The 24035-nt window shown below is 56.3% G+C and overlaps 1 protein-coding gene across 8 annotated transcripts in view; it reads left to right on the top strand.

Annotated features, from left to right (window-relative positions):
• Window positions 1-3260: 3260 nt before the first annotated feature.
• The window catches only part of SLC29A1 (solute carrier family 29 member 1 (Augustine blood group)), a 34206-nt gene continuing 13431 nt past the window's right edge, over window positions 3261-24035 (top strand). The window contains exons 1-3 of one of the 8 annotated variants that reach the window (XM_032683494.1): window positions 3261-3367; window positions 9273-9427; window positions 11286-11957. The gene's annotated coding sequence lies outside the window, so the exon portion shown is untranslated. Of the gene's footprint in view, window positions 3368-4093; window positions 4122-5472; window positions 5727-9272; window positions 9428-11285; window positions 11958-14149; window positions 14215-14432; window positions 14491-23363; window positions 23512-24035 lie in introns of those variants that run through there. The other 7 variants (XM_032683493.1, XM_032683490.1, XM_032683491.1 and 4 more) reach the window with 7 other exon arrangements.

The raw sequence follows: 24035 nt of genomic DNA, 5'->3' as shown, positions 1-24035 counted from the left end.
GCCAGACATGAAGCATGGGCACCTGGAGCAGGGACTGGCTCTATGGGACAGTCCTGTGCACTGCCAGCACCCAGCAGGATGTTTGCTGTGCCCCCAGGTTTCCCTGAAGTGGATTACTTCCAGACAGTGCACAGTGTGTCGAGGGCACTGGTGGTACTGGGGGGTGAGTAGCCAGGAGCTGGTTAGCCAGCTCTCACTACAACTCCCACATTTGCTGGTGTGTGCTGCTCCAGCAGGACATCAGTGGGCCAGACTGGTTTAGCTAAATCTCTGCTACTTTCAGTTTCAGCAAGATCCCCAGCCCTGGGAGCTCCCCACCTCCAGGGACATAATCAGGTCATAACCACCAGGAGCCAGGAGATCGTGATGTTACCCTGCTCAAACACCCGGCTGCAGAGGTCTTCTGGGCAGCCAGGATGGCCCAACCAAGGGGACTGTGGCAGCAGCAGGTGACTTTCCTGTCTGGCTGGGTTGCCATTGTCCCCCAAACTCTTCTCCCCAGCCCAGGGGAGGAGGTAGCCAACTGGTGGAGGCTGAAGGCTGTCAGTCAGTCTTGAACTTAGTGGTATCTGGGCTAGCAGTCTCAGGTGTAGGGCTTGGGGAAAGGACCAGTTACTTCCCTTCGCTTCCTGGGATAATGAGATAATAATACATTTCCCTGTCCTCTTGGGGCTGACACAGTGGTGTCCTGTGGAGGCCTTGCCTTGTGACATGTCTCCATTCTGCTTCAGAGGATGCTCAGGGGGCTGGGGACAAGGAGCAGCAGTGGTCACCAAGGGGGTCACCCAGGCTGTGGGACAACATCTGCCAAGAAGACGACTATGGGCTGGTGACCAACAAGAGGAGGTCCTATTCCTTCACCTCAGGTATGGCTCTGGTTTCACTGTCACTGCCAGGAGATGGCACCACTGCCTCTGTCCTCACAGACAGCCAAGGGCAGATGCGATGCTGCTCCAGCACCCACCCAATCCTACATACCTGTGCCCTGGGCTGCAGCCCCTCACCTGGGGAGGGCTCTGAGGGGCTGACAGGGCCTGCTGGCACCCTGCCCTCCCCACTGACTGCTCCTTCTTGCAGCGACCTACCAGAAGATCACCCCAGTGGTCATGCCCAAGGAGCCAGTGGAGGCCGGGAGCAGCTACTCAGTCACCCTGTACATAGGGGAGCAAGTGCCAGCCATGCCCCGGGCACGCTGTCACTCCTTTGTGGCCCAAACAGGGAGCCCCCGGGACACACTAGGGGAGAAGATCACCAGCCCCCTTCGCCCCAAGAACAAATCTGTTTTCAGAAGTTCTTTGGGAAGAAAGAGTGAGCCCCAGCCACAGGGGGAGAAAGGTCCTAGCCTGCCTTTATCCTTCTCTGGGTACCATCCTGGCATGGTCTCTGCTCCCAGCACCAGTTCAACAGCTCACTGCTTCTCCACAGGAGAGAGGCTGTGTCAAGCAGCTCCACTTCAGCCAGCCCCAGGGCTGCACTGTGCCCCAGCCACCACAACTCCTGGCCTCAGCCTGGTGCTGAGCACCCCTCCTGCCCAGTGCTCTCTCTGAGTGCCACTGGCTCCCCAGGCATCCTGATGACACACAGCACAAGAGGAGGGGGAGGGATGATTGTTTTTATTAAAAAATAAACAGTCGCTTAGTCTGGGAGCTTGTTCATCCAGCAGCACCCCTCTGCACAGGAGGAAAGGGGCTCTGCAAGGTGGTCCTTGCTAAGGAAGGGGGGAAACTTCAGATCAGAAGGGCCCTGCAGTGAGCTTTAGTCTTGCTTGGGAAGAAGCCTGAGCTGTCTGGTGCCTCTCACAAGATGCTTTGTCCTGTGATTCCTCTGTGCCTGCATCCAGCCCAGCTAATTGTACAGGGCACCTAGGCCCCTTTCCCTGTCATGGGAGCTCGGCAGGGAAATCACTACCTACAGAGTAAATCTGCTGCCTGCACAGCCCTGCCAGGCCTGTCCAGCCTTCCTCTCTCGCAGAATGGCTGCCAGCCCAGGTCACAGCAGGTGAATGCTCTGTGCCATGGAGGGAGCCAGGGAAGTGTGGCTGGACCTTCAGGGCTTCCTGCAGTCCAGACATTTTTGAAGTAACTGCACCAGGCCATGCTGGTTTTGGCTGCCCCAGTTCCTGCCTGTACTGGGAAGGGGAAAGAGCAGCTGGTACAACCCTGCCTTGAGCATGTACCAGCCCTGGGGGAGAAGAGGAAGTTTCCAGGGACGTGGGGTAGCAGGGCCTCTCCCTGGCAGGCTGCAAAGATCAGCCGTGCACACCGCTCGCCTCCTCAAACACATTGTGGGGCTTAAAATAGAAGTGCTGGCTGCAGCCCAGCTCTGCAGTAAGGGCTGGGAGAGGAGAAATGCTCCCGCCACTCCATCTCCCTCATGCAGTGTTCCTGGGCCTGGGGACAGGCAGCAAGGTGGAGGTGGGCACACCAGTATCACCAGCAGAGGGGCTGTCTCCATGTTCCCAGTGAGGTGTGGGAAGAAATGCTGGTGAGAGTGCTGCTGTGTGGGCAGGAGTATGCTTTCTGTGCTTCCCCTGTGCCTTCCCACCCTCCACTTGGCTCCATCACTCTTGGCTCTGACACCCTGTTTTCCTCCAACACCAAAGCTCAGCTGCTGTACTTCCTTAATGGGAAGAGATGAGTGGGATGGGAGGTCTGGGCAGGGGCCAGGCCTTGCCAGGCCAGGGAGGAGGCCAAGACACAGCATTCCGCTCCGGCCGCACATACCAGGAGAGCAGCTGGTGAGCTGGTGCCAGTTCATTCCTGAGCAGCTGAGGGGCCCAGCAGAGGGGGCAGTGGGTGCAGGGTGCTCTACTGAAGGCCCCCCTGCTGGCCCCAGGGGGTCGATGCTGACCAATGATGGAGTGGGAGCTCAGCAAGTGTACCGCCATGGCCCGAGTCCACACAGCAGCATGGAGTGACATGGGCCACCAGAGAGATGACCCCATCCCAGGGATGATGTTGGCATCTGCAGCACTGCTCTCAGTGCTCCCCTTGTACAGCCTGCATTGTCCCCCAAGGTGGCTGTCCACCCACAGGCGTCCCTCTCTCCTTCCCTTTGCTGGCACTTGGCCCCACTGCAACGCTCTGACGAATCCCGCTTGAAGTTCTATGGCAGAAGCCAATTCCCCCCCCCCACTAATCTGCCCGTGCATGCAGCCTCCACCTGCTAAGCCAGCAGAAGCCGTGCTCAGCCAGCCCCAGCCAGCACCAGGGCTCTGAAACCACTCCAGCTGCAGAGCCTGTGGGGGTGGCAAAGCCTCCGCACCCTGGTTCTGCTGCTCTCTGGGAAACCCCAACCCTGCTTGGCACCAGGCAGCGAGGAGATTGCAGGCTGCATCATCTGGCACCAGGAGAGCTGAGCCATCGAGGTAAGGGCAGGGTGCAGGCAGGGAGGTGAGCAGAGCATGCACTGTCCCCCACTGTGCCTCATTTCCCTGGGTACCAGGAAAGGGGTCTGGCTCCAATCCCCTCCACTGAGCCAAGGTCTTGTCCTGCATTTTGGCTGCTCGGCAGTCCTGCTGCAAGGTCACCCTGCAGCTGGGGGCCTCTGCTGAGCTCTGTAGCCATCTCACACTGCCTCCAGTCTGAGATTGGTGCTTTCCAGTCCCATAGCTGCAAGGAGGGTTCGGAGCCTGGCGCCGGTGCAGGGGGTAGCAAAAGGGGAGCAGCATTGGCAGGACTGGCTGCCAGCACCTGCCCTCCTTGCCTGGGCAAACTGGCAGCACGGCGATGCCCCCCTCCCGGGGCAGGGACCCCCGGGGCAGGAGGGCCAGCTGCCTGCTCCAGCAGGTGGGAAAGCACTGGGAAAAGCCGTAGCACCGGCCATTCTTGTGCCGGGGCTGCGGCAGCGCGGCGACCGCTGCAGCATCCCTCCGTTGGTGCGGACGCTGCAGCTGCGGGCAGCGGGGCAGAGCGGGGTGCGAGGGGTAAGAACACCGGGCTGCAGTGCCGGTGGCCCCGAAGCTGCGGGCTGTCCCAGCCCGCCGCGAGGTGCCCTTGGCGCGGCGGGCAGCGCTAGGACCCGGCGTGCCGCGGCCGGCGCTGCTGGCACCGGGCATTGCGGGACGGGACCGTGCCGGCGGCGGCGCCGCGGGAAGGAGCCGGCACCGCTCGGGGGAACATGTAAGCGACGCGGCGGAGCCCAGGCTGCCACGGGAGCGGGTGGGTGCTGGGGCGGACCAAGGACCCCGGCAGCGGCGGCGGCAGCGCTCGGGGAAGCCCTGGCAGCCGTCCCGCGGCCGTGCGGGGCAGCCGGGACTGAGGGGCTGGCAGGCTATTCCGCTGGGTCTCTGGCCCCGGCATGCTCGGCCCCGCTCCTGCTGGTACTGGGTGCTGCTGCTTTCCCTTCCCCTCCCTCTGCGGGACGCCCGCGGGGCTGGGCAGGGGGCTCGTCCCAAGAGCACAGTGCCACGGGGCAGTAAAGGCCTCTCCCCATCCATCCCCCAGCACAGGCAGCTGGGAGTGGTGTTTGGTTACTCTGCCCGTGGGGATGTCACGACGCTGCCACTGCTTACGGCCCCATCGCCTTCCTGTGTCAGTCCCAGCCTTCCGTGAGCGCTGGCTTCCTCCCTGCCCTGACAGTCACGTATGTTCCTGTATGGCCCCGGGGGTGCCTGCAACCACAGGGAACACCGCCAGCGAGCCTTCCACGTTCCTGGAGGCCCTGGGGCTGTGCCACCGCTTGCCTCTCTGCCAGAGCTTCTTCTGCAGCCCCATTCGCCTCTCACAGGCCCTTTGTCCCAGTAGCTGGGCACTCTCCCATGACCCTTTCTATTTGTAGGCTGACCGCTGGGAGCTTGCCCTCTGCCCTTGCACCTTTCACCATGCAGCTCCTTTCTCCCCAGGCACCATTCCTGGCTGCCCTCAGCGTGATTTGGCCCAGTGCAAAGGTCCTGGCTGCCCTCAGAATCCGAGGCATGGCCTCAGGCTTGTTTGTAGGACCCTGACCTCGTGTGCAGCGGAGAGAGAGATGAAGGTGCAGGCAGAGTAGGGTTCGTGGCATGGCCCTTGACCCCACATCCGTGGTGCCTCTCCAGGTCAGGGCGCTGCTCTGCTGTCCCGGTAAAGGTCTTAATGCAAGAGGTGAGAAAACAGGGTCCCCACTGCTGCTTGTTGTCCTTATCCCTTCACTGCCCTAGTGCTGTCTTGGAGGGGAACTGGGTGCTGTAGGGGCTGCAACGGATGGGCAAATGCAGAAAGTGAGGGAAACTGGCATAGCTGCATGATAGGAGATAGTGAATCTCATCTGTCATGGTCCCCAGGCTTGTGCAGGAAGATGATGGAGGATGTGGTGGAGGAGAACAGCCACGTGCTGCTGCTGGCCCGCTTGCGCTGCAGCAGCTATCTCACGTACAGACATACAAGAAGCCCCCCACTCCCTGCCAGGAGTGGCAAGAGCATCCCTGAAGGCAAGCTGGATGGCACTGGGAGCAGCACGATGGAAGATGCAGGCAGCAGTAGCAGAGCAGCCTGTCCTGCATCAGAGCAGGCAGCCCCTGAGCTACCATCAGCAACAAGCCCACTCCAGGGCTCTCTGGGCAGCTAGGCTTTTGTGGAGCTCTTTTTCTTCTTGAGAAGCCTGGCTTTTTGCAGGGAGCCCAGCACCATCATGACTGCAGATACAAAGCAGGGCCAGCAGCAGTACTGCTGGGCACTGCACAGCAGCTCACCTCTGCTGTGAAGCTTCCCAGCTCTTCAATCCCAGGACACAGCACTAGCAAAAAACAGGTGAGACTTTTCCACCTGTTTGCACCCTCTGGAGGTGGCAGATTCTGTGGGGAAAGTGCAGAAGACAGGAAGTAGGTTGTCTGCAGCTTCTCCTCAGAGGGGGGGTCTTTTCAGGAAGCCAGCTACTGTAGCCAGGGCTGACTTTTGTTTTCTGGCTTGCCAGAAAGAAGATTTACTGTGTCTGGGCAGCAGTGTTAGAAGAACAAGCTGTTTCCCCAGAGACTGAGTCCCTATCAGCTGAGTATGGAGTCAGCCTGAGGCCATGAGCCCCTGGAAAGGTAGTGACAGGAACCCCTCTTGTCCCTAAAGCACTTGGCCAGTGGCACAAAGGTGCTCCTGGATGCCTTATGGCCCAGGACCAAGGGAAGAAGCTGGCAAGCTGCCTTTGAGAAGTAAGCTATGCTGAGGAGGTGCACCTCATGCCTTTCCCCATCCCATCCCATCCCATCACTATGAGATTCAGGGTTCTCAGAGGACCAGCCAGGACCCCTTTCTCTGTGGCCCACAGCTGAGCAGCAAGCACAGCCCTAGAGGACAGGTATCGTGTTCAGGGTGACTGTCACTGTCTTGTATCTTCATGTGATCCACCCTGACCCTGAAATCTGCTTCTTAACATTATCCATGCTCTTCTGCACAGTATGTTACCTACAAGCAAACTCTGCCCTGCTCCTTTAAACTGCCTTCAAACAAACAGCTTGAGCTTCTGTCCTCAGACTTCCCTGCTTACTCCCAGATTTCCTGGCTCACGCTCATCCCTGCTCCCCACATGGGTTAGCACACAACAAGCTCACATTTTGGGTTGCCTTGTCCCACTTTGCTCACTTGGCTCCCAGTGCTGGTGATGCTCCCATCCCCCTGCTGCAGCTCACTGCTTCCTCATCCTCACAGTGAACCCAGCACTCAGGCCTGTGCCCGTCCTTCCCTAGCCCCTAGCCCGGGGGGTCGCGTGGGATGCCTCCCTACCCAGAATGCCGGACCCTCTCCCAGCAGCCATCAGCTCCCCACAGCCGGGAGAACACCACTGCTGCCCTCCCCCCTGCCCTCCTCCGCTTTCCCACACTCCCTCCCGCATTCCGCGGAGCCGCTTAAGCCCGCGGGCCGGCTAATTCCTTCCCCGTGGGCTCCCCGTGCTGGCCGGTCACGGGAGGGGAGGGGGTCCACGGCTGCCCCGCGCCGCCGGCAGGGGGCAGCACGGGCACGGTGGGTGCGGGGGTCCCCGCAGAGCCCTCGGGGGTCGGGCAGCTCTGCAGCGAGCAAGGGAAGGGGCCAGGAGCCAGAACCAACCCCCTCAGGGGACAGCCGAACTCTGACGGGCTCCCCCTGCAGCGTGAGCACGGAGCACTGCAGGCTCCCAGCAGCGTTTCCCAGCCTCATGCCTGAGGGGTGCAGGACCCCCCGGGGGTTCCCTCCTTCCCGGTCCGTGTTAGAGCATCCTCTGCCCACGGGTGGACACTCAGCTTTGCAGACGGGCTGAGGAAGGGAGAGAGGGTGGTCCCAGTGGTACTTGGATGATCCGCAACAGATGGGCCACTGGTCATGGGTTCAGCTCGCTCTTCTTTTGATGTCCCATGGCTGTGTTCTGCCGGGTGGCCTGGGGGCCATATCTTGGCTTGGGAATCCGTGGAAGTATGACTGGCAAGGAGAGGAAATGATGAACGGCTGGTACTGTTGGAAGCTGTGGGAAAGGGCCTTCCTGGAGATCTCTCTGTAGGATGTTTGGGAGCATTCAGCCACAGCTCTGCCGCTGATTCGCCCAAGGGGGAAAGCATGACAGGATGGGCTTAGTCTCCAGACAGGATTTAGTCAGCTCTGCCAGACGTTTGCACAGAGCGGAATTCCTCCACACCAGCCAGCAACTGTCGGGCCAGGGACAGACACGGGGCTGGCATGGCTGTGAGAGTTCCTGGGCCTGTGTTTGGAGCCCTTGTCTCTGCAGGCGGCCATGTGCCATAGTCCCCGTGGTGCCAGTGGCCACAGAGCCTGCCCAGGGAGCAGGCTGGATGGGAGAACAGGCAGGTGCTTTGGCCCTGCACTGCCACGTGGGATGGGCAGCCACCAGCTGCAGCAGCACTCTCTGACAGCCGGAGCATGGCTCTGCCTGCTGCCACTAAGGTGCCTTGGGAAGGCTGATGGGGACCATGGCTTCAGGCTATCCTTTGAGCCTGGGATTCACCCATCCTCCAGAAAGTCATCTTCTGCCTTTTAGATGAGATCCAGGGAGCTGCTGCGCACTGTGCTCCACCGGGGTGTGGATGGGCTTTGCAGACTGGGGTAACAGGACCACACAGTGGCTGCTATCTCTCTTCCTCTTGCCAGGTTCCCTCATTCCCAGCAGCCCACAGCTCCCCTGTGGTGTTTTACGAGTGTGGCTGAGTGCCAGCCAGCTCCTTCCTTAATGGCTGTGCTCTGTCGTGGGAGACTGGTGCTGCCAGCTAAGGAGCAGGATGTGCCCCCGGCACTGCTTCAATGGGCCAGATGACCTTGACTATAATGTGGGTCCCTCTACCCATGCCAGTTCCATCCTCTGCCAAGGAGACCTGGTGTGACACCATGACAGAGTGACACTGGTACTTGAAGTGGCCTGTGCCCCAGGACTACCATTTCTGAATGCCACAGAGTGTTCCTGCCTGCCTCCTCTGATACGACTGGGAGCTTGGCCTGTGTGTCTTGAGTTTATTCAGGCCTCAGCTTGGGCCCTGGCCAGTGGAAACTGTATGCTGTGGGGTAACATTTTACCTTTGGCTGGTGGCTACACAGCTGTCACTCAGTAACTAGCCACAAAGCAGCTTCGTGGCTAATTGGTGTCATTAGGCAGTATTTACTGCTTTAATGCTTGTATGAGTTAGCAAATGGGTAGCTGGGGCTCAGGAGAGAGCAGCAGCAGTAGTACAGGGAGGGAGACAGAGGGGATGGCGATGAAGGAGAGAGGGATTGCTCTGGGGAGGATTGCACCCAGGAGGTGGTGGGGGTGGGAGACCCTCAGCAGTGGCTTGGGCAGGGTGGCTTGTGTCTCCCTAGCCTGCCAGCTGGGAGATGCCCCATGTCCCAAAGATGATGCTGCTCCATTGGGCACCAGGAACTCCCACCACCACCTTCAGCAGCCTGAGACAGGGCTGGAATTTAACTGGACCCCACTGTCCATGCCAGGCCCCAGGAGCCCTCTGGGCACCCCGGCCCCTTGCTGAGCTGTGCCGAATCAGGGGACAATGGGTTTTGTTTCTGCTTGCCCAGTTGGAAAACACCCGTGGCCCTGCCACCACCACTGGGCTGGAGGCGCGCTCAATGGAGGCCCTTCCTTATCATGTCTCCAGGCTGTTTGCTCACTGGAGCTGTGAGTGCTTTAGGAGTAGCAGTGTCACCCCATTGCTACCAGCATGGGGAGGATGCTTAGCATGGGGAGGCTGATTGGCAACAGGTGCCTCCCTCTCCCCTGCCTCTCCTTACAGGTTTTCACCCAGGGCTGCTCCTCTACTGGCAGCGAGCTCCTGCTGCCCTCAGCCCAGTAATGAAGAAATCACAGGCAGCTGCCTAACTTTATCCTTGCAGGTCGGGTTGTGTGAGGAAGCAGAGGGATGACGGGGTGCTGAAGGTCTGCGTGGCTCCCTGCAAGCAGTGAGGTGCCAGCTGGATATCTGTGCCGCAGGCAGAGCTCAGGAGGGTATTGCAGCCCACTCCTTCCCCAGCCAGGCTCAGGCCATCAGGTGAGAATCACCTCTGCCCTGCCACCTCATCCTGAAACGCAGGGCAGGGCAACCAAATCCTGGGGGGCTACTATCAGGAGTCCTGCAAGCAGCAACCAGAGAACACCCACCCTCAAAAAGGGTCTGCCAGCAGTTCTTCAGCCAGGACCATCAAGGAAACAGCCAAACTAAAATGGTCTCTGAGCCATTCGCTGATTTTGGCAACAGGCTGAGATGCTTTTTTTGACTATCAAAGAATCCAGGATCATTGTAGTCTCATTATAACTGGATTCACAGGAGCCTGTAGTGTTTTTTTCCCCCCATTGGCTAATAGGTTAATAACCTGCTGGCACTTGATAGAGGTCCAGCATCTTCTGTGTTTCCCTCCATGTGACTGATTAAAATGCCCCCTTTCTCCCCCTTTCCCAATATGGCTGTGCCCTGCTGCCTTGTCACACGTGCAGAGAATCAGACACAGCTACTAATCTGCTTGCCACTCCACTCCTGCCTGCCTGCCTGCCCTGCCTTTTAAACACACTGGCTCTCTGTTTCTCTGCTCCGTGACGCAGAGGCTCTCTGAGCTGAGTTGTCCATGCCTTCCTCTGAAATGGTGTGGGCAGCACCCGATGTAGGGAAACGCTACTTCTGTGGGTCATGCATGCGAAGGGAAGGATGTTTTGCAATGCAAAGGAGAACTGGACAGCATGTAGCCCCTGACCTCAGCCCTGCTGCAGGTCAATGGCCTCACCATGCCTCAGTTTCCCTTGCTTCTGGCACAGGCACATTAGAGGGAAAAGGAAATCTCACTGCAGAGGAGGGATGGTGGGTTAATTAATGTATGGTTGCAAAGTGCTTGCAAATCTCCAAGGAAAACGGTCGACGTGGGTGCCAAGTGTAAAGGATTCTGGAAACACTAAGTGCCTGCAAATGCTGGCTTGCTCCTCAGGGCCTAAAACTCAAATATTGCCCAAGAGGCACCGAAAATATTCCTTTAGCTCATGTGATGCATTATCCACTGCCTGGAATAAATCTCCCTTTTTGCTCTTGCTTTCCAAACCAGCTGTTTGTTTGTTTCCCCTTTTGGATTTCATAGCTTAGTTAAAGCAAGCAATTGCTACAAGGGGGAGGCGGGGGGGGGGGGGGAAGCAGCTTTTGTGAAAGGTTTGGCAGCAAGTGTCTTTGAAGGGAGAGCACTCAGCACTTGGCCTGTTTGTTCTGCCAGTTACAAACTAGCTGTGGGCTCCAGGTGACAGTGACTAAGTTCCTGCAGCGCAGGTTTGAGGTCTCAGAAGAAAACTCAAAGGGCTGGGCAGCTTGAGCCCTATCAACGTGTCCTGGGAAACATGTACGTGGGACTCCCAGTCTTATGTAAGGGAGAGGCTTTGCTGGCTGCCGTCCTCCTGGAAAGCAGGGCTTTGCCTTCTCCCTTTACTCTGGGGAGCACAGCAATCTGCCAACAGCAGCAGTGTTTTGGCACCATGCTGCTGTTTTGGAGATGGAGAGGGTGGGAATCCAGCAAGTCCCCGGGCCCCACTCAAGGCTGCCTTTTCTCCTTGCCCAAATTACACAGGGGAGAAACATCTAGCTGTGTGTCCTGTACAGTGGTGGGCCCAGTACCAGTGCTGGGCAAAGCACAGCTGTTTCCAGTTTTGGAGCAGAAACTGCTTTTGTAGCTGTTTGTTTCTTCTAGGAGGTTTGTTTTTGTACACACAGAGGTGAAGATGATAACATGAGAGTCACTTGGGAGCAGAGGGTTTTGCAAAGGCAACACACTTCATCAAGATGAAGCAAGGCAGCTTGGCCCTGCAGCAAGGGCTCGTGTTTGTGGGGCAATAAATGAGTTGTCACTGGCTGTGCGATTTGTTACCTTCCCTTGCAGAGGAGGTGTCACCCCCCTGCAACTGCATGCTGCCATTGGCATTACACAGCCCAAGGACCTGCATTGCTCTTGAGAGCAGACATGCTCCCCGAGGGGCTGAAGTGCCTCTCCTGAGAAGAGAACCCTGAGCGAGATGTCTACTGTCCTGCACCAGCCAGGGTTGGATTTCAAAGGACACTCACGCTCTTCCAGCTTTAGCCTTCCTCACCCCACAGTGTCTTGCTCACTCCTGGTCTCCTGCTTGCCTGAAAGAAGACATCATTAAACCCTGTCCTGCAAGTCAGTGGTGGGTGGGCACGCAGGTCTGTGCAGAGAAGCAGCCAGCAGCCCGTGCTGTACTTAAGAGCTGGAAGCTGCCTTTCTCCACGCCTCCCCTCGGGTCCATCTGCTGGCCTCCTGTCTGCCTGCGGTCACCGTGGCTGAGACTGTTCAGTGCTAATGGATTTCAAACCCCCTGTCTCCAGTGAGAGACATCTCTATTGAGGGATGTTGATTCCAGTGCTTGGGGGAGCGGCTGTGCAGACAGGACCAGAGCTGTGAAATAGAGAACATTTAATCCTGTACTTTGGTGATGGTAAGTGCTATGCACCCTGCTGCTGAAAGCCTGGGGTGAGGCAGTGGCTACACCCACCCTGTCCTAAAGTGGAGACTTCCTGGAATATCTACTCAAAGGTAAATTTTGTGGTGTTTCTCCTCCCAAGGATAGGATCTGAGGCTATAATGATGCAGAGAGCCTTGTCCTGGCTTCTGAAAGCACAGTGGCACTTTGGCTGGGCACCACCACTCTGGACCCTGTGCTCAAGTTCCTGGGGTAATTTGTTCTCACAGCTTTTAGCCTGTCCTAAAGTTGGAGATTATGTGGAAAAATAAAATTATAGAGATGCTCAAATTTTAGCTCATGCTGCTAAGCAGCAAGTGTGGACATCCCGAGGAGAAACATGGGGCCCAAGGTGCCATGGCATCCATGTCCCAGGGACTGCCAAGGGGGCCTGAGGGCCACTGTGGGTGACAGTGTGGTACATCTCAAAACTAGAGAGGAGGTGATGTGAGACATGCTGAAGCAGACAACCTTGCTTTTCTATTTGGTTTTTGCAGAGAAGAGAGGAGATAGGAGGTGGGAGAGTAGAGACAAGGTGAGGCGAGTGGACAGAGGAGAGGTTTTGTCTCTGTTGCAGCTTAACTGGAAGACCTTCCAGATCAGAATGGCTTAGGAAAAATGGGCTGAGGAAAGGCAGGCCCAGGGCTTGCATCCATCATTGCCTGGGGGATTCAGAAGGAGCTTTAATTGGAGATGAGAGCTTTTAAATTTAATTTTATCTGATATGAATCTTACATTTAAGAAAAGAACCTCCTGTCTTACTGTCTGACAACATCTCTGGTGCTCACTTCATGTTTTTAATGCACCCTGCTGATTCCAGAAGCCCACGACAAATATCTACCAGAAGCACAGTAGGAGAGATCCAGCGGCAGAGTCTGTTACCAGGCAGATCAGTGAAGAGGTCTCTTCCTGAGGGTGACACTCCGCAGTGTCATGGTTGCAGCTCAGAAAGCATTGGTAGCTGTCTCAGCCCTGTTCCCATTGCCTTTTTCTTGGACCTTAAGGACTTTTTGCTTACGTGGCAATGTTTTGTAGGTCTGTCTTAAAATACAAGCTTGGTGCTTGGGTTCTGCAGGGAGACGTGCGTTAGAGATCATTGCGCTGAAAGATCGTGAGGATGGGAATCTGCCAGAGCTTTCCGGAGTGTTTTAACTTCTGGTTTTAATTTTTAGCCCAAACTGATTGCCATCTGCAGAGAATTTTCCGAGATTGTTTATTAATGGAACAAGTGTTTTCATGGTCAAAGCTGCTGCAGGGACTTCCTGGTGTTGCTGCCTGTGGCCGCACAGCAGAGGTGAACGGAGAGAGCCAGGAGGGCCCTGTGTTCCTGGTGGAGGAACCTTTAAACATCCAGCTTTATAAAAAAATATTTCTGTGGCTGTTTAACTGCACAGATATGAGCTTGAATTCAGGTGCACTCCGTGCACTTCCCTTTACTGGGGGACAAAGTACCCTGAGGACTCCTGCACGCCCACACTTAAGCTAAACAACAGGCTTTTATCACAGCGGAGAGTAGATATGACGGTAGCCTGAAAAAACACATCTTAGAGTTTGTGCCTGCCCTTTGGATATTGCATACACGTGGTATTTATATCCTCTGAATATAGGGGAATTGCTGAGTATCAGAGGGCTCTACACGTGTCCTGCCATCTTGGTAGTGCCACCCCGAATACACAATGCAAAAGACTGTCTGTAATCCTACTCATAGAATCACAGAATGGTTTGGGTTGGAAGGGACCTTAAAGATCATCTAGTTCCAATCCGCCTGCCATGGGCAAGGATGCCACCCACTAGATCGCTAATTCAAGACAGTTTTACATATATACATATGTATGTACACACATGTACATATGTGTGTATAGGTGTGTGTACACATATATATTTATATACACGTGTGTATGCATATGTGTGTATATATACACACATCCATACACATATACGTATACATATATATATGTATACATACTACAGCCTTCAGTGGTGATTGCCAGCAGAGGGTTTTTGTCTGGATTAGAACGCAGCATGGAGGACAAGCGAGGGACCTGGCAATTAGGGCCAGTTCACACTCCAGTTAGAGCCATGATTTAATGCATAGCTCCTCTAGAGCTTTAATATTTACTAATGCCTAGATATTAACGCAAATCCGGCCCTGGGCGCAGCTCCAGAGTTACGGGGGTGGGGGGGGGGGGGTTCGGTAGCTGCCGGGGGGTTTCCCGCCAGCTGCGGGGCGTGGAGACACGGTAGGCGCGGAAAGGGGGGGAGCCAGGGGCGGGCAAGGCAGGGAGAAGGGACGGCAGCAGAACGCGGGGCGGTGCAGAGAGCGCGGCGCAGGTGGGTTCAGCCTTAGGCGCGCACGGCTGCCCGTGCAGGGGTCGTGGTTCCTCTTACCCTTTCTCTCCCAGGGGCGAGGGGGAACGGGGAGGGGGCGGGAGTCGGAAAATCCGCCGCCTCTCCCACGCGGGGACCGCGTGGCACTGAAGGCGGCAAAAAAGCGGAGGAGGAGTTTACAGAGCGGGAGGGAGGCAGTGGTTTTTTCATCCGCACCGGGGACAGAAGGCGCCGGAGCCGGCAGGCAGCGGGGGGCAGCGGTAGGCGCCCGCGTTCAAGGTATTGGCTCAAAGTCGCCGAGCTTTTGGCCATCCCGACTCCCTCCGAGGCTCCTCGCGGATTTTCGAAGCTGCCGGGTGCGTGGGTTCCTCTCCGGGACCCCTCGGAGGGAGCGGGCGGGTGTTCCAGTCTCAGGACCCGGCGCCAGAGTGTGGGGAGAGGCGGCGGGCAAGTCGCGGCTCGGAGTGGGGGTGTGCGGGTATGATGCTTAGATGCTGCTTTTTGGGACGGAGGATTTTCTTCCTTGCTATCTTGAACGGCAACTCCAAATCCCCTTTCATAGTTACTGCTGCAGGGAGAGCATGTGGGTTTGGGGATGCGAAGTAGAGCGTCCAGCATGGGACTCTGGGCATGCGAAGTGCAGTGATGCTTTGATACCTGGGATGCTGGACTTTTCCAAGGGGTGTGTGCGGCGGTCCTCCGGCTGCAGAGATGCACATCCCTGCCGAGCTCTCGCCCATGTGCACGACGGTGTCTGCCAGCATGCCGCAGTCGGCGGATATTGTGAGAACCCGCTGGCAGGTGCGGGGGCAGGGTACCGTGTGCTGTTGTGCGAGAAGCCGGGCAGAGCCTCCTTGTCTGGCAGAAAAACTGCTGGCCCAGGGTTGCTCCAGGTCCTGCTCAAGAAAATGCTCCCGGTTAGCTCTGGTATGCTGTGGAAGGTTTCAGTGAATGAGTTTCTTTCCATTTCTGAGCAAACCATCAATGTTGATGGAAAGCCTGGTCCAGGCACGAGAGCCAAGAACTCCTGTAGAGCCCTTTTGTGCTGTCCTCCCCACCCCATAGTTAAATCTGAGCCTCACACCCGTGCTAGGTGCTAATACTGGCAAACCAACGCCATCCGTGCCTATACTCACTGCATTCCCATCTGCCTCTTGGGAATGGGCTGTGGAACTGTGGGCTGTGTGGGAAGGCAACAGCGGCCAAGCCCTAGAGCTGTGGGATCGCAGACAAGTAAGACTGTATCCTTGATCCCCAAGGCTGGGGGCTGCAGGAGGAATTTGTGCAGCTGTTGGCCACAGCTGGATATGCTTCCCGGCTGCTCCAAAGCAGGAAGCAGCCAACCAGCCCCTCAGTTGCCTGTTGAGAGCAGACACAATTGAGGGACTTCTATGAATGCCGACACAGGAAATCCCACTCCCCTTCTGCACCTCATCCCAGCTTGGTGGCATTGTTTCCTTTCGCCAGCCTCGGCTGGGCAGCCTCAGGCTCCTTCAAGCCTGCCTTCGCTACGAAGCTATCTCAGGATGTGACCATGCAGGGATGCTTTTCTCTTGGGTACACTGGTTGTCTGAGTGCAGCTCATGGGTCATTGATAGTGTCAGTCCTGTGCCAACACCACATGTGTGCTCTCCAAAGCACTCCTGCTCCAGCCATTGCCTTTTGCTGGAAAAGACAGATAGGCTTCTCTTGGCTCTCCAAAAAGGTCTCCACAGAGGAAAGGCACTTGCTGTTCAGCACTGAGGGCTGTAGCATTGGCCTCAGAGGATGGTTTGCTGTGTGGCTGTTCCTTCTGCAGCTAGTGCAGACAAGAGGTGGGAGCCTACACTATGCCAGGTACCTGGAGTGAAGAGGCTGAAGAAATTCCCTTCAGCTTGAATCAGCACATAGGGCAGTATGGCACCCTCCATCCTGCAGTTCCTTTTCTCCATTCCTCCACAAGCTGTGTAATTACACTACTGGCATCAATTCTCCAGCATGGCATCTCTCCTCTCATTATCTTGGGCTGGGAGGTATTATTGAGCCTCTTCCTCTTTGAAGATGAGCATGACTTGTTCTTGCCCTGGCATGACCTGTCTCATTCCTTGCTGTGGTCTGGGGGCAAGCAGGGTGCAGAGGACAAGGCACCCGTTCACCCACTCCCATGCTAACCTTCCTCACTCTGCTGGCTTAATTCCCAGCTCCTCTTGCAGAGACAAGGCTTGGGGACCAGCTCACTGGGACAGAGGAAGCCCAGGACCACCTACCTGCGTGCCCTGTCCAGATGGGAAGGCACCGCTTTAGGAAGCCAGCAAACAGCTTCTGGTGCTTTCTCTGGAACACAGGCAGATCTTAGCTGGTTTGTTCAATGTAACATCCAGGCCTTTGGCAAGTATTAAAGAAGCTGCAACCCCTGCTCTCATCAGCAGAGTGCTATTTGCCTGTGGTCCTTGCCAGCTCCGTACTGACTCCACGGTGTAAACCGTGCTTACTTCCCTGCACCTTCCTGAGCCTCCCCAGCCCAACCTGTGTCCTGAGGCATCTGCCAGCCCAGCACTGCACTGTTGGGGCTGCAGGACTGCCAGCTCTCTTGGAGTCACATCTCTGTGCTAACTCGTACTCAGCTGCCAGCAAGCTGAGGCACAAAGCACTATGCAGAGTGAGCGACACACATTTGCAGGTGGGCAGGAGTCAGACTTTTACCAGCCACACAGCTATTAGGATTTGATTAAGCAGTGTGATACAGACTAATTGTTTCTTAGGTTAACAGTATGCAAGATATGGGATGGGAAAGAAGTGTGCAGAGTAGGGGCAGGCCCTGGGTGGGTTTGGTTACATCAGGATGTGTGCTCTGGAGGGACTACAGTGCCCCAGCTGAGGCTGCAGCACAGTACTGCACCCCATCTTCCACTCCAGATTCTGCAGACCTGGTTCGGAGGCTGTAGATGGGCTCTGGGGTCCCCATATGGGAGCGGAGCTGTGATGCTGCATGAGGAATATGTTGAAGGGTTGTTGCTCCCGTGAGACAAGCTGTTGTGTAGGAATAACACCAATAGCCCTTTGTAACTTCATTGGTGATGGTGGTGGTGTGAAGAACATCACTGTTTTGACCTTTTGGTCCTGCTCTGGCTTGGAGCAGGCTTTCCCAGGTCTCACTGATCCCCAAGAAAGGGGAGGCTCAGATCTCCGGGTATATGTAGCTGTCATGCGCCGACTGTGACACAAATTGGTGAGCCTGACATTCTGGGTGGCAGTGCTCAAGGTTCTTTTTCAGTCTCTTGGTTAAGACGTGGGTAAGCATGGTGAGGCTTCATCTCCAGGAGACTGGCTTTCCTTGAGGCCAAAGGGGAGCATAGACCTTTTGCCTGCCTGCTGGCTCATGCAGGAGAAGTCAACAGGAATCAGGCAGATTTCCGCAGAGCCTTCTTGCCTTCTTCCACCACACGACTGCCAGGGAGATTTGCTTTAGTTTCAGTTCATTTAGGACTTGTCTGATAGAAAGGCACCTCACTGTGATATTTCCAGCTGGAAATTCATGGAGTGAGCAGACCAGGAAGCTGCAGAGGGAGGAGGCAGGCAGGGGCTGGAGGTGAAGAGCAGAGAGTGATGTGGCTGGGTGGAGTGGAGCAGCAGGACCAGAGGGACACGCAATCAGCCTCCTACCCAGTGAGCAGCCTGCTCCGGCCACATACTGAGGCTCAGTCACGGCAGCAGGGCTGTGTCATCAGCCTTGCTGTGATGAGGGCGAGCCATCAACCTGAATGTGTACCTGCACCCCCAGACTGACACTGAAATGGCACCAGTCTCTTGCAAGGCTGCTGGGAAGAGGGGCATCCTGCCTGGGCCACCCTGCTTGGCTTTTCCCGCTGCTGCCCCAAGCTGCAGCTCCCAACATGGTTCTCACTCCTGCCTGGTTCATCATGCCTAGCACAGCCACCCACTGATACCATGAAGGGACAGGGAGCCATTTATACCTGCAGCTGAGGCGTAGCTCACCTGGGTCAAGACAGTGATGGCTTTGGAGTTTGCTACAGGTTTGCTCATGGTCTTGGGAAACCTCATGAGAGGAGCTCCCCTGTTCTAGGCTTGGGGATAACCCCTGGAGAACAGTTCAGGGAGGTGGGGAGGGACTGGTGGCATGTCTCACTTCTGAGTTCTGGCCAAGGCTCAGGGTTGAAGGAGATGCCAGCCTTATCTGCCTTGCCTGCTCTGCCTGCGGTAGGCCTTGTCTTTGCCTGGTCTCAGGACCAAACTGGAGGCAATTCCATTTTTTATCCTCCCTCAGTGCTGTACCCTCAGCTCCCTGATGGACTGGATCTCTGCCCCACAGGGAGCCCACTGCTGCAGGATGCACACAGGACATGTGGTGCTTTCAGCCCATCAGGGTTTGTAGGTGTTGGGCTGTGGCTCAGGATGGCAGGGTTGGGTGGGTCTCCGTGGCCTCTGAAGAGAGTGGGAGCGTTATCCATTAACCACAGGAGGAGGCAGACCAAGGGCAGCACAATGAAGCTATTATGAAGTGATCCACCCTACCCTTCAGCTTCTCCTTCCCATCTTCACACCCACTACTCATGGCAACACAAGGCTGGTGTGTCTGTGTGGTGAACCACATCAGGACATTGATCTGCCAGTGCATTCCTGGAGGCAGCGGGTGTGGAGTGCCCAGGTGATGCAAAGCAGAATCCATGCCTTGCGGGGGGTGCGGTGAGAGAGCTGCTGAAGAGCACCACACTCCCCCTGCCTGGCTTCTGCAGCTGGGCTTGCTCCAAAAGTGGAGCCTTCAACCTGAGACAAAACCCAATATCAGTAAATAGCCTGGCCATCAATATACAAATGCAGATTGTCTGCTACCAGCTGTCCCTCTCTTTCTTCCTTGTGGCTGTTAGGGGGATGCAATGTGTCGGAAGGGATTGCTTCAGCAGGGCTCAGTCTCTGGGCTCCCTGTTGCCCAGCTTCACTGTGGGAGTGCATCAGCATCCCAGTGTGGTAAGACACACAGGTAAGCCCTGACAGGACATCTTGCCGGATGGCCAGCCCATCTCAACAGGGGTACAGTAACCTCGAGTCTCCCAACAGGGCATCTAGAGCTGCCCTTATCTCCTCTGCTCCCCACACTACCCTGGGGGAGGCTGGGAGGCTGGTGGAGTCTGCTAGCCAATGTCAGTGGCTGTAAAGTGCTATTTCCACATGAGCAGAGCACTCTGTGGCCTCTCATTCAGAGTTCTCTGTGCTTCCCTGAGGCATCCCTGAGGATGGTCACAGTCCCAGGCAGGCTGGGATATCATAGCTGGGGCACACTGGGTGGTGGCTGGTTGCACAGATGTAGCAACACAGGCTGGGATTTGGAGGGGATGTGACTTGCTCTTTCCTGACTTGTGGTTGAGCTCATAATTGTTGGTTGTGTGGGAGACTCTGTTTTGACGGGATTTGGGCAGACACAGCGGTGAGCTCCCCACCTCCTGTTTGCTCTCTCTGCCTGATCCTACTCGCATAAAGATTTTCCTGTTTGCCACGGTTTAGCCAAGGCCAATGCCAAGGGTGGGAGGTTTAGGTTCTGACTTATTTGCTCCAAAGGAAGTGTCCGCCTCGAGTCTTACTTTGACTCCACATGTGAGACTTTAGTTCTGCCAGGCTGTTTGGGAAAGCTGAGTTATTCAGGGAGGAGAGAAGAGGGTGCCAGAGATGGTGCTTACGCCCTGGGTGTTTACTCCAAGTCCTTTGCTTGATCTATGCCCCTGACGGCGTGCTGCCTCCTTGGCTTTCCATTCCTTGGACCACAGACAGTGTGCTGCCCACACAACTCTTCTGTGTCTGCCATAGAGCAGGGATATGGCAAACCCAGCTCTCAGCAGGCAGCATCTTCCCCTCAGCCCAATTAAAATCAACTGGGAAATGTACAGGTGTGTGTGGCTCCTCGAGTCCCTCCAACTTCTGGGACTTCTAGGGACAGCTTTACCTCACTGTTAGGAGATGGCTGTAGCTTGGAAGCGACTGGAATTGGGCATGTGGCACAGGCAAACCAGATAGGGCATCCATCCGTTCTGCCTCCATTTGTTTCTGGGGATTGTGGGGTGCCCCCTGGCTGGGATAAAGAGGGTTTTGAGGTGTAGGGTGACAGACACTCCTGTCTCCTGGAGCAGAGCCATTGTATCCATTGTGAAATAGCTGCATTTAGCAGCTGAAGGTCTGTTTGGAGTTTGCGAGATGCTGTGGCTGTCCAGGCAGTGAGCAGGATCTTGGCAGGACAGGCAGCTGGCAGAGAGACCAATCGGACGGTGACGGGTCCCAAAACCTGTTTCTGTGCTCGCCATCCCCTTTCTCAGTAGGCTGCAGACATTTCATGGCAAAAGCAGTGGTCAGCCAGGGCCCCTGTTCTGAGCTGGCCTACAGGCGAAAGGCCACTTTGGTTTCCGGAGACCCAAAATAGCCCATGTATTTCTGTCCTGGCCACCGGGCACAGCTGACATGCAGAGGATGGAGACAACCTTGACTTGCCGCAGGCTGGTGGTGGTTGGTCCCAGTGTGCCTGTCCCAGCTTCTGCCCAGGGGCTGCTGCTCAGCTAGGAGGAATTGCCCCTCCAAATTGTGGGAGCTGGGGAGGTGGTGACACCAGGGAAGATTGTGTTGTTCTGGCTCTGTTTTCACTCTTCTGTTCCTCCACTAAATTGGAAGCAGCTGTGCAGCGTGGACCAGCCTCTGAAAAACAGCTTGGGGGGGGCAAAATGACCTCTGCCCTTGAGCCAGTCCCCCAGCAGGGCTGGCAGCCTGCTGCAGACCTTCTCTGCTGGGTCGTCTGGGGCAGGACAAGGCTCGCTCCATCCAGCCCTGGGGATGCTCTCTCACCCCCTCAGGGGTCAGCAGTTCAGCAGCTCCCACTGGGTTTGGGTAGCTCTTGCCTGCTGAGGGTCCTGCCAGCTGGCAGCTCCATGCCTTTGCATCTGGCTCCATATAGAAAGGAGCTGGAGCTGGAAGGACAGCCTCTCTCCCTGGGAGGTGAAGATGCTGTGAGGTGCAGGAGGTGGCTGGGTGGTAGCAGGCAGGGGGATGCTACAAGCAGGTACTCTACTGCTGGTTGGCAGCCAGCTTTTCCTGCCCTTCCAGAAAGCATCACTGTTTGGGGATGAGTGAGTGAGTCCTGGGCTCAGATTCTCCTGAGGAAAAGAGTGGCATTTGGGGTGGGAGAGTTGTTAAGCTGAGCCCTCTAAGCCTCCTCTGTCAACGGCTCTGCATGGAGGGCCTCCATGCATAGTTTGGGGAAGAATTTACAGGGCCTTTTGAACTTGCCAATAATTTCACAGCCCCTCCTGTCTTGCCTCTCACTGCAGGACTGTTTTGAGATCCTCCTGGCTGGAATGTAAGCTGTCCCCATCCTTCTCCTTCAGACCCTCAACTGCAGGTTTCTTCATGCTCAGCTCCCTTATGTCGTTCCTGGCCTGACTCCTTCCTGGGTCTGCCAGCTCTGAGGTCAGTCCTGGGGCCAAGAACACAAAGCAATGATGGAGGAATCATCTTCACTCTACATCCTAGCACCCTAGTGGCCACCAGTGGCAGGTGTCCTCCTGCAGTCCTGCTCTCCCCCTCCAGTACTGCTCCCCAGGCAGTGACCTTGGGGTAGTCATGTGTTGCTGATAGATAAAGCCCTTCCCTCCCAAGCCCAGGAGAAGGCAGGGTATGGAGAAACATATATTACTCCTCTTTCATTCCCTGGCCATGGGACTCTATCTGCTGGGGGTTTTTCACATGCATTCACCGAGTCCTTACCTTCAGACTTGTCTGGCTATGAGCTGTTTTGCTCTCATCCTGTTTTGTTGTGTGCTTTCTCTTTAGGTGTCTCACCTTCACTCCTCTCAGCTGCAGACATGAGGGGGAAATGGGGACATGGTCCTGTAGGCTCAGCTCATCCCTCTGACGTGCTTTAGCTGCTGCCCAAGGTGTGGCCGACTGAGATACCATCTGTACAGACATAGGCGGGGATTCCTCTTGAGCAAGCCTGAGTTGACTGGGGGAAAGTACTAAAGCAAAAGAGGTGCATCAGACAGCCATGCCCCTGGGGGTCTTACCTGAACTCTGCCCCAGCCCATCAGAGAGCATCCCTCTTCCCACCTGACTGGGTGAAAATAAGGAGTGTCACCTGCCTGTTGGAGAGGCAGGCTGCAGGCAGGCAGGCAGGAGCCAGAACTGCGCCTTCTGCTGTGGCATGATTGGGATTGCTTTTGTCTTCTGTGCATGGCTGTCCTGGCATGTGGTGGGCCTGTGCCATCACTGCATCAAGCCCCAGGTTCTTCCATGCAAGGAGGACCTGCTCCCAACTTGGGGCTGCCTCTGGCTGCTCCTTGTGCTCCCAGCTGATTTTTACATTAAAGCTGTCCAGTTGTTCTCCACAGGGGTCCTGTAAGGTTTTCTCCATTTGGAAGAGGAAACATAGCTTCCTGCCATTGTCCTTCCCACTGCAGCCCCCAGCTCAATCCCAGGGGAGCACCCCTTCCCGCAGCACTCCCCTCCCCGTGGCCCCTGGGCAGCACCTCCACTGGCCACTGGACCCCTGGGGGGCTTGGACCCATCCTGTGGACATGGGCTGTGAGGGTCTGCCTGCAGCAGAGGATGCCGGGAGAGCATGAAGGTCTGGAGTGAGGCATTCCTGGGCTCTCCCCAAGTCCATGGTGGTCCCACGGGAAGCCATGGCCAGGTGTTGAGAGCTTGGTGTGAGCTTCTGTGCATGCCCGTAGTGCATCACCCTCTGCCCCTCCCCATCTCCCTGCAGCTCCTGGAGGTGCTGAAAGCTGTCTGGAAGCACTGTCCAGGTCCTGGAGGTAGTTTGTGCCTGGGTTTGGAGGTTTTGCAGCTGCACTGGCCTGAGCAAATCCCTCCCTCTGCCCTTGAGAGAAAGGGTTTTCGTTTTTCTTAATTTCCGACAAACGGAGTCTGAACCTAGCCCTGGAAAAATATGCCTCCCAAGAAGCAGGTCAGGGTTGTGGATTGGAGGGGACAGTCTTCTTCCCTGGAAGAGTGGCCTGAGTGGGTGCCATCAAGGAAAACAGCTTCTCAGAAGAGTCCCTGTGAATCCTGTCTCTGCAAACAGTCTCCTGAGATCAACTTATCTCTCCTCCTCTGACGCCTGCTCAGAAATGATGTCCCTCCCTTAGCTCCTGCCCCCCTGCTTCCTGCCCCAGGCACTGTATCTCCTCCTGTACCTCCAAACCACCAGCCTTGGAACAGGCAGCTTGCAGGGCTTTTCCTGCCTCTCCCAAGGATGCATCATCCCTGTAGTCCTGTGGCCTGAAGTGACCAGGAGCAAGGGGTTGGGATCACCCTGCCTTTCTGGTAAGCTTTTTGCTGTTACATTACAATGTCCCCCTGCAAGTGTTTGATGGGACACTGGGCAGGAGAACCCATCTCTGCTCCAGGGAGATTGTGTGGGTGCCTGGAGGGGTTTTCTCTGGCCAAGTACGAAGTTGTGCCTGGGCTTGGGCACTCGCCATGTGGTGAGAAGAGAGGTGTGTGGGTTCATTGTGGGCCTGCCATTGCTAAGGACCTCTCAATGGTGTTTCGCCAGTGATATGTCAGGGCTGGAAACCCACTCAGCAGCCCCGCTGGGGATGTGGATACCCAGGGCTTCATGGGGCTCAGTAGTGGTTGGAAGAGTCCCAGCTGCGTCACCTGGGGTAGTTTTAGGACTGGATCTGCCCCGCCACTGCCCTTTCCCTGGTGGGATGCCCTTTGGGACAGTACTGGAGTCTCAGCAGGCCCTAGGGAATTTGCTGCCCAGCCAGATCGCTTTACCTGCTGGGGGCAAGGGCCCCCAGGGAGCCTCTCAGGGCTCCTTGAACTCTCTAGATAAGGGACTT

Source organism: Chiroxiphia lanceolata, chromosome 3 (genome assembly GCF_009829145.1).
Source record: "Chiroxiphia lanceolata isolate bChiLan1 chromosome 3, bChiLan1.pri, whole genome shotgun sequence".
In the NCBI taxonomy this organism is placed as follows: Eukaryota; Metazoa; Chordata; class Aves; order Passeriformes; family Pipridae; genus Chiroxiphia; species Chiroxiphia lanceolata.
The sequence above is the reverse complement of the archived record's forward strand: the minus strand, read 5'-3'. Positions and strand labels throughout refer to the sequence as shown.